This window comes from Triticum dicoccoides, chromosome 2A (assembly GCF_002162155.2).
Source record: "Triticum dicoccoides isolate Atlit2015 ecotype Zavitan chromosome 2A, WEW_v2.0, whole genome shotgun sequence".
NCBI lineage: Eukaryota > Viridiplantae > Streptophyta > Magnoliopsida > Poales > Poaceae > Triticum > Triticum dicoccoides.
In genome coordinates this window covers 256,461,738-256,471,503 of record NC_041382.1, presented here as the reverse complement: position 1 = coordinate 256,471,503, position 9,766 = coordinate 256,461,738, and positions in this window count along the sequence as shown.

The following is a 9,766-nucleotide window of genomic DNA, read 5'->3' as shown; positions in this document are numbered from 1 at the left end:
GGTGGGGTGGATGAACAGGACCCCGTGGTGTTGCCTCTCGATGAACAAGACCCCAATTGATCGAGCCTGTTGGGGTTGGATGAACAGGACCCCGTGGAGGGCAGGATGAACAGTAGACGGTGGAGGGCAGGATGAACAGTAGCCTGTGGAGGGGTGGTTGAACAGGAGACCGTGGAGAGGGCTGGTTGAACAGTAGCCGGTGGAGTAGCGCACGGTGGAGGCTAGATGAACAGGAGCCCGTGGATGAACAGTCGCAGGTGGAGGCTGGAGGAGGTCGACGGTGGATGAACAGTAGCACGTGGAGGCTGGAGGGGGTCAACGGTGGAGATGAACAATATCCCGTGAAGTCTCGTTTTGCGGTTTGCCACACCCCTCCCGATGAACAGGACCCCCGTTTCGACCGTAGCGCTCCAACACAAGTCTGTTTCGTCCGTTTTGCGGTACGCCACACCCCTCCCGATCAACAGGACCCCCGTTTCGACCGTAGGAGGTCCGTTTCCTCCGTTTTGCGGTACGCCAGACCCCTCCTGATCAACAGGACACCGTTCCGAACATAGGAGGTCCGTTTCCTTCGTTGTTCGGCACGCCAGGCCTCGTTTCCATCGCCTGTTCCGTCCAAGCCCTCCCGATGAACACGACCACACATTCCGTTCCGACCCAGCCGGTTGGCTCCCACGCGTTCCGTTGCCTCCCCATGAACACGACGCATTCCGTTGCCTCCCCATGAACACGGCGTATTCCGTTGCCTCCCCATGAACACGACGACGATGTTGTTTCCCCGTTCCGACCCAGCCATGTACACGAGCCCTGGCTGTACATATGCGCGAGTAGGCATTTGAGACCCCGCCGGTATGTACACATACGTGGTCGTATTTTCTTTCTTGCACCATGGCCACTATACGTGCGCGCCTCTACATCGACCAGTATATATGTACGTACACGTTCGCGACCAGAATGACAACGCTACGTACGCTTCGACCAGGTGGCTCCCGACTGTTAGGCACTTCCTTGCCTGCGAAGATGTAGCTCGTCGGTCCCAACAGTCAGGGGGCAAATCATTTTTTTTTGGCCGGACGCACTTCCTTGAGTGCGAAGATGTAGCTGGTGGGTCCCAGCAGTCAGGGGGAAACGTTTTTTCGTGAAATACAATGGCCAGTCCAGTGGGTCCCAGCTGTCAGGTGGAGGAATCATTATTTTCCGTGTAATAAGGAGGCACTTCCTTGCTGCAGCCGTGGACCCAGCTGTTAGCCTCTCCACGTATAGTCCACGTCCGATGGAAGTCATTCCTTGACCACGTTGACCACGCCGCGCCAAGAGCACCAGGGCGGTGGATGACGACGAGGCCTAGGAAGGGGACGACATGGAGGCAGGGAAGACTCGGCAGTTGTTTCCCACACGGAGGGGAGTACGACTGTACGAGGGTTTAATGGTTCGTCTACTGTCGCCGGAGAATAACAGCAGGTGTGGGTGAGTAGAGGGATGGCTAGGCCAGCAATGGGAGTACGGTCGGGCGGTGAGGCATGCGCGGTAGCACAGCCGGCCGCGATGAGGAGGGAGCATGCAGTCCTGCCGGTGCTTGTTTGAGCGGCTGGAGCAGGAAGAGCAGAGATTGAAGAAGCATGACGACCGTTGGATGGACATCCAACAGTTACTGCTTGTGTGTCAACCTTTTTTTAGGAAACCCTCAAATCTGTGGAAAACAGCATACAACCCATCTGCCATTATTTCTAATAATTTACAGCCCATTTGCTAATTCTTAAGGTTTTTTTGGAGCCCATATTCTTTTTGTTAGCATTAGAACCCATATTGTGGCAACGGTTAAAAAATTATACGAAATTTTGCATATTTCGGTGCGGTCTGAACTGTTTTTAATCCCGAAATTTCGACTCACATTTAAACTGATTTTAAAAATAATTGTATATCAATATAAAATCCAACAAATTCTCCACGCATAAAAATTAATTAATTTAAAATATTGAAATGAAAAAAAAGATATTTGAAACTAATTTCCGGTTTGATGTGTTTTAAAAATGTACAACCCATTTCTCATTACTGATGGGCCATTTTCTCGGCCAGCCGAATGAAAGCTCTCCTCGTCTTGAAAGATTTGCAGCCCAACAGGCCTGACAAAGCGACTTACTTGGCAAATCACAAAAAAACTAGGTTGTGGCCGTGGACCCAACTGTCAGCCTCTCCACGTATAGTACTCTTCCAATGGAAGTCGTTCCTTGACCATGTTGACCACGCCGCACGGAGAGCACCACGACGGTGGATGACGGCGAGGCCTAGGAAGGGGACGACGCGGTAGTGGAAGCCCGAGCGGAGAGGACTACGAGGGTTCACTGCTTCGGCAGCGGTGTGAGGCTGCCGTCGTTGCAGGGCCTGGCTAGCGGTGGGAATAGTAGGGGGCGGTGAGGCCTCTGCGGCAGCACAGCCGACCACGGGATGCAGGAGCATGCGGCACGACCGGCGCTGCTTTGGGCGGCTGGAGCAAGAAGACCAGAGGTTGAAGAAGCACTACTACCGTTGGATGGACATCATACGGTAACTGGAGCTAGACTCGTTCATATTGACTAAGTTGATAAAGCCCTTCGTCCCCGTCAACTTAGTAGGCCCACAAGTCAGCCTCCCAGCAAGGTGGGTCCCAGCTAGCCGGGGGAGTTTTCATTTTTTGTGCGTAATAAGGAGGCACTTCCAGTGGGTCCGAGCTGACAGCGGGGGGAATGTTTTTTCACGAAATACGGTGGCCTGTCCGGTGGGTCCCAGCAGTCAGGGGGAAACATTTTTTTCGCAAAATACTGGTGGCCCATCCGGTGGGTCCCTGCTGTCAGGTGCAGTAATCATTATTTTCCGTGTAATGAGGAGGCACTTCCCTGCTGCCGCTGTGGACCCAGCTGTCAGCCTCTCCACATACAATCCACGTTGACCACGTTGACCATGCCGCGCCGAGAGCACCAGGGCGGTGGATGACGGCGAGGCCTAGGAAGGGGACGACGCGGAGCCGGTGAAGACGCGGCACTAGATGCCCACGCGGAGAGGAGTATGTGGGTTCACTCGTTCGGCTACGGTGTGAGGCTGCCGTCGCCACAGGGCCTGGCCATCAGTGGGAATAGTAGGGGGCGGTGAGGCCTCCGCGGCAGCACAACCGACCACAGGAGGCAGGAGTAGGCGACAGGACCGGCGCTGCTTTGGGCGGCTGGAGCAAGAAGACCAGAGGTTGAAGAAGCACTACGGCCGTTGGATGGACATCGTACGGTCACTGCAGCTAGAATTGTTTATATTGACTAAGTTGACAAATCCCTTGGTACGTCAACTTAGTAGGCCCACAGGTCAGCTTCTGAAAAGGTGCGCCCCAGATGTCAAGGGGAGGAATCATTTTTTGGGCGGGTGAAGCTAGAATATCCGAGGTTGAAGAAGAAGCACGGCATCCGTTGGATGGACATCCAACGGCCACTGCTGCTAGAACCGTGTGTTGACTATAAGTTGACAAAGCCTTGCATACGCGTCAACTCTGTTTTTTTATGGGACGCGTCAACTTAGTAAGGCCAGAAGTGTGTGGCAGAGAACTTATAGCCCATTTGGGATTTGTAAGAATGTGTAGCCCATTTTTGAATTCTAATGGAATTTACTACAACCCATTTATAGGTTGTTAAAAGTACAGCCCATTTCAACCAACCGTTCAAAACAGAACTCAATAAAATTTCCCACATTTTGATGGGATCCGAAATATTTTTATCCTGAAATTTCTAGTCAGATTAAATACAATTTCAATATAAATTTATATTACGTAAAAATCCAACGAAACATTGCGCTCGCAACAATTAATGAAATTAAAATTTTCAATATCCAAAAATAATATTTTATAAAGTAATCACGTGTTTGGTGCATTTTTTATAGTTACTGCCCACTTTTTATAATTACATCCCATTTATTATTTCTTAAAGCCCATTTTCTTGTTAAGCCTAATGCATCCCTCCTAGGAAAGATTTGCAGCCCAGCGGGGCGGAGAATAACAACTTGACCTTGCCTAGGTATTCCTAAAAAAATTATAGCTGGGCTAGCCATTTTCAGCTTGAAAAAAAATTAATATCTGGCCTGGATATCTGGCCTGGGCTAGACGGGCCATAGCCCGCCCAGTTAATACCTGCAGCGATGTTTTCGTTGTTGTTCAAAGGAGAAAAATTAATATCTAGGCTAAACATCAAAAAACTCTGTAGTGCTCACACCTCTAAAACACAAATACTGCTCGAGCTGCTTGGTACTAGCTGTCGGCCGCTTCTTGTGAAATTCTCTCGTTTATTGACTACTACATAGGTTGACAGTGGTGTGGGACCGTGATGTCAGGAAACCAGGGGGAAGCAAAATAAATTACTCCAGCGAGCGCTTCCACCTCTGCCTTGTTGTCTCCCGTGGAAACCCCTTTCCTCCCTTTTTTTGCTCGAGCAAGGACCAATGCATGCAGCACGTCCATGCGGTTATTAGGCAAGAAATAAAAGCGCTTTGCATCCTATGAATTACGATGGCCTGCATGGGTAGCTCATAAGGCATCCTCTTAACTGCTGTGATTAAATGTTGTGTTTAGAAGAGAGAAATATTCTTCTTTTCCACCAATCTGCTTGCACCTAGGTCGTGATGCACCTTCTAATGCGACTTATTCACCTAGACAGAGGGAGTATAGTTTTATACGTATATATATAATAAGGAGGCACTTGCGTACATGAGGCTATGGGCCTGGTGGGTCCTCACTGTCATCCTCTCCAAGTAAAGTCATCTCCTCGCCCACGCGCGCTTTCCGCCCGAAACAGTCAGCGCCGCCCGCCCTGCTTCCCGGTGCAGGCGATTGCTCCGCCTTCAAACGACACAAGTGTCGTCCGTCCGTCCATCTACCGCCCACATTAATGATACATGGTTGCCGAGGCAGCTACTCCGGCGCCACACGTCCGTCCCTCCGCCCGCCCACCATTGCTATATAAACTGTTGCGCCGGCCATAGCCGCAGTCATCCGCATCCATTCCCTTTCTCCTGTCCAGACCACTACTGCCGACCATGGATTCCTCGCGCTCCAGCGCTCTTCGGGATGGGCGGACGATAGACCACAAGGAGATGGCAGCCATTGCTGCCGACCGGCTGGCCGGCAGGCAGCCGGAGGACGACGACGTCCCAATGGAGAACATGGTAGTCGATGATCCGGCGCCAACCCCCTCCTCCGCGCCATGCTCGCCGGTGCATTGCACCATGACCATCGGCGAGGCATGTGCCCAATATATGGACAGTGTGAGGCAGATGCGTCAGGAGCAGTTCCGGGAGGCGCAGGACGCCGCCACCTACAACCACTATCTCCTCCAGGAGCACCTGCAGGCGGAGGAGCAGATCGCCATGGAGCGGGCGGAGCAGGAGGCGCTGCCCGACTCGTACCACTTCGCCGGCAAGGGCCGCCTCGAGCGCTGGCGATACCGCATGCAGGTGGCAGAGGCTGCGGCCGCCTACAAAGAGGCTAGCAAAGAGGGCAATGAAGCGGGCGAGGCGTTGTTTAGCGAGACCGAGGATGAGGTAGAGGACAATGCCAGCTCCGACGAGTCCCCGCTCTGCTGGTGTCAACGAGGCCCTGCTCCGCCGAGGCCCCACGGCGCCAACAACGAGGTAGAGGACACCACCGGCTCCGCCGAGGCCCCGCCCCGCCAACAACGAGGCAGAGGACATCACCGGCTCAGCCAAGGCCCCACCCTGCCGGCAACGCGGGGGAGGATTTTCACCACTCCGCTGAGGCGCCGCCCGCCAGCAACGAGACAGAGGACATCGCCGGCTCCACTGAGGCCCCGCCCTGCTGCCAACGAGGCCACGCCACACAGAAAACGAGGAAGAGTAGAACACGGTAGGTCGCCGCCGCTCGGGTCCAAGTAAGGCCACCGTTTCTACCCTCGTGTTGAAGCCAAGCTAGGCGGGTTGACCATTGACGGCCGGTTAGCTTCTTGGCGGCGACGTGGAGTCGGGGAGTTCTTCTAGAGAATAATGCTGCTTCTACTTAACTGCTGGTGCAGTTGGCTGACTGACACGTGGGCCCAACAGGCCACATGTCAGTTACGAACTGCACCTGCAGTTAAGTCACTGAAGCTTCTGTTCGGCTCAGCGGGACACAGGTGGGTAGGTTCGGTTAATTAATTATACCTCCAGCGCACCCCTTTTTAGTTGAAGAATGGATGAAATGTAATGAAACCTGGCATGTTTATATGAAATCTGACCGTGTATGAATGAATTTGTTTCGATTAGTTCGAATTCCTGTATCACTGGCATTGGATGAACATGCAAAACAATACGTACTAGCATTATTCCCAGGGTGATCACCTCGTTTGCAGCAGTTTCACATGTACTCCCTCCGGTCCTTTCTAGTCTGCATACAAGTTTTGTCTGTAGTCAAAGTATCTCTACTTTGACCAATCTTATACAAAAAAATATGCACTTTCACAACGTGCGAAGTAAAAAGGAACAGAAGGAGTACAAAGAGTTTGAGCAGCTTTTTAGCGTTTCTGTACATTGCAATCAAACACACAGGCCTGGCAATTCATAGAGAACACTCAAAACAATCGATGATTATGCATCTCAGTGACTCACATGTCAGAGGCAATATTTACTTCACAACTAAAGAAGAAAGAAACAACTGATCGACGCTACTGATAGCAAAGGGCGTCCCATTCGAAAATATCAAACGCATGTCTTGCTAAAATTAATGAGCAAAATTTGACAAGGTTGTCCCATTCCAAAATATCAAATGCCTATGATTGTGGAATGGGCAAGGTTTGCCATCAGTTCGGACATTGACATGGCACCTCGTGCTAAATAAACCAGCTGTTCTTTTTGTGCAGTTCCACCAAAATCAACCAAATTCGCGCATAGCTTGTATGATTTCGCCCTGATATGTTGCAATGCCTTGAACTTATCGGCACCTCCTTTCTTGTGGTGCAAATGAATGATTTGATGTATTCATGAACATTCTATGTAGTTCCCATTGAAATCAAGCTAAGCACCCCTGTTTGCACAAATACAAAAAAGTGATTAGTATAGAGCAAACTGTACTATTTAATTGATAGTTTCAACAGGCACATACATGGTCCATGTAGAGCATACTTTTAGAAAAATGGAACTCACCAGAAAGAATCCTAGAACAACGTAGTACTCGCGCATCACAGCAAAAAAATGGAGATTTTGTCAGTCCTTCTGAGCTGAAGTTAGTTTGGTCTTGTAGGGAGTAATGTAACCATCCTTCAGCTGCTCATTCTGATGATAAGATAGACAGGGCTTCTTCATCCTGGCATAATCGGAACTAGTCAATTCACGTACTCCATATTGTTCTTCAGAGGATGATGATCCTATTGTGCAAAGAAAAGAGGACTACTAAATGCTAGCATCACTGTTTGCTCGAAAAAAGGAAAGGAAATATTTAAAACAACACAGATGAAGCACTTCTCAAGGACAATACCACTTTTTCATGACAGTATCTAAACAGTAGCACAACACCAATAGAGATGACAAAGCTCAATCATATGGATGAAATCAGTGGGCGAGTACCAACCTTTGTCAGGAGGCTTATTGTGTAGAGCATACAGATGAAGCAATTCTCCGGAACCATCTGTTGCTATCTACGGTGGTGGCCATGCTTACTATATACTCCTCGATTAGTTTAATGTTTCCAACATCTTCTTGTGCAGTTCCACTAAAATATATGGTATCTTCAAAGAAGATCCCTGTTTGCACAAGTAGAGATAATTACATATTACATTAAGAGTGGCATCAAATCAGTGGCAAAACAATTGCTCGTTCCAGCCATAGCAATAAATTAAGATGCAAAACTATATCATTACTTGTGTCATCACAGTTCTAGTGCTTCATTACATCACCAGGAGTTGATTTTTGTTTTTCTTCCCCTTGTTCTTCTCGTTCATCACTTCGTTCAATAACAAACAAGCTTCGCCTTCAATGTAAGATTTGGCATGTCAATTAGGGAGCACAAGTATAGTACTAAACTTAATTTTCTGATGAAAGTGGCACAATACAGGCCAGCAGTTGTGAAATATCCTTATCTTACCTCAATGGGATATTACGGTGCACATACATATTGGAAGTCTTTTCTCCATTTGTGCAGTTCACTAAAATCAAGCAACATTATCGTACAAGTAGCACAACATATGAATTCACACTGCATAATCATGTGAAAGAAGGCTAGTACTGACCTCTCATGATGCGGAATTCAAATAGCTCACAAGAAGAAGATCTGAACCAAATTTGCCTTAACGGATAGGAAGTAAGATCTCCTCTTGTGCAGTTCCACTAAGATCAAGCAATCAAGCAACGTTGTCGGTGTGACATTTTTGTTGAACTGCACAAAACACTCTTAAAACAAAAGTGTTTTGTGCAGTGCAACAAAAGGTCACAATGGCAACGACGTGAAGCAGATAACCCTGTTTACACAGAGGTGCAAAGGAAACAATTAGTGGTCAATAACGGTGGATGACACAGAAGCCAACAAAAAGAAGCATCTACCTTATCTAAATGGGAAAGAAAGCAAGACAGTAGTATTTCTCAAATGGAGGCATTGATTAATATTAACATAGAGATTATATTAACAATAAAATTCGTGAAACATGTAATTTTCTTTTAACTGTGGCATTGCATAAATTTTCTAGCGGCATTATTAGAGGGTGTTTGTTTACAGGGACATTTTGGTGTAGAGACTTAAAAAACTCCGTGTCAGTCCCATCTAAACCAAAGAGGAGGGACTTTTAGGGACTAAAAGTGGGCATTTGGGACTAAAGAAAGAAGACCCCAAGGGAGTCTTTTTGGGACTTTTTCCAAAAGTTGCCCCTGCCACGCATTGCACCTTGTCTCTATTAGTTCATTACTAGGGGTAATATGGTCTTTTAGCATGTCATTTAATAACCTCTAGTCCATGTTTAGTCCCTGGAACCCAGCAGGTAGGGACTAGGGAATTTTTAACCAAATAGGGCCTTAGATTAACAACAGCTAATGAGTTGCACGGGAAAGTGGATGCACCACCACCATCTGCATCTACTAGTCCCAGTTTTCTTATCTTTAGATGCCTACCCCTATGTGAGCGCAACAAATCTAGTCCTACTCAAACTCTACAGCCGTGTCCCTTCCTTTCCTTTTTGAACTAGTACTTTCGCCCCTTCCTTTCCTCTTTGAACCACGTCCTAGATTTATGCGATACAACTTTCCCCACTACTTTCCCCCATTCCTTTCCTCTTTGAACCACGTCCTAGATTAATGCTATACAACTTTCCCCCTTCATTTCCTCTTTGAACCATGTCCTAGATTCATGCTATATACAACTTTTCCCACTACTTTCCCCCACTCCTTTCCTCTTTGAACCACGTCCTAGATTCATGGTATACATGCAGCTAGAGCAATGCATGTGGAGTAAGTAAATTATACCTTAAGGTTCTCGGGGCGTGGTTCGGTGGGCGACGGGACGGCGGTGAAGAAGAAGGGGTCGGAGGCCCTCCCGCGCCGCTGCTGGGTGGAAAGTGAACAGCTGCGCCAGTAGTGTTGGGGAACGTAGCAGAATTTTAAAATTTTCAACGCATGACCGAGATCAATCTATGGAGTCATCTAGCAATGAGGGAGAGGGGAGTGCATCTACATACCCTTGTAGATCGCGGGCGGAAGCGTTCAAGAGAACGGGGTTGATGGAGTCGTACTCGTCGTGATCCAAATCACCGATGACCAAGCGCCGAATCGACGGCACCTCCGT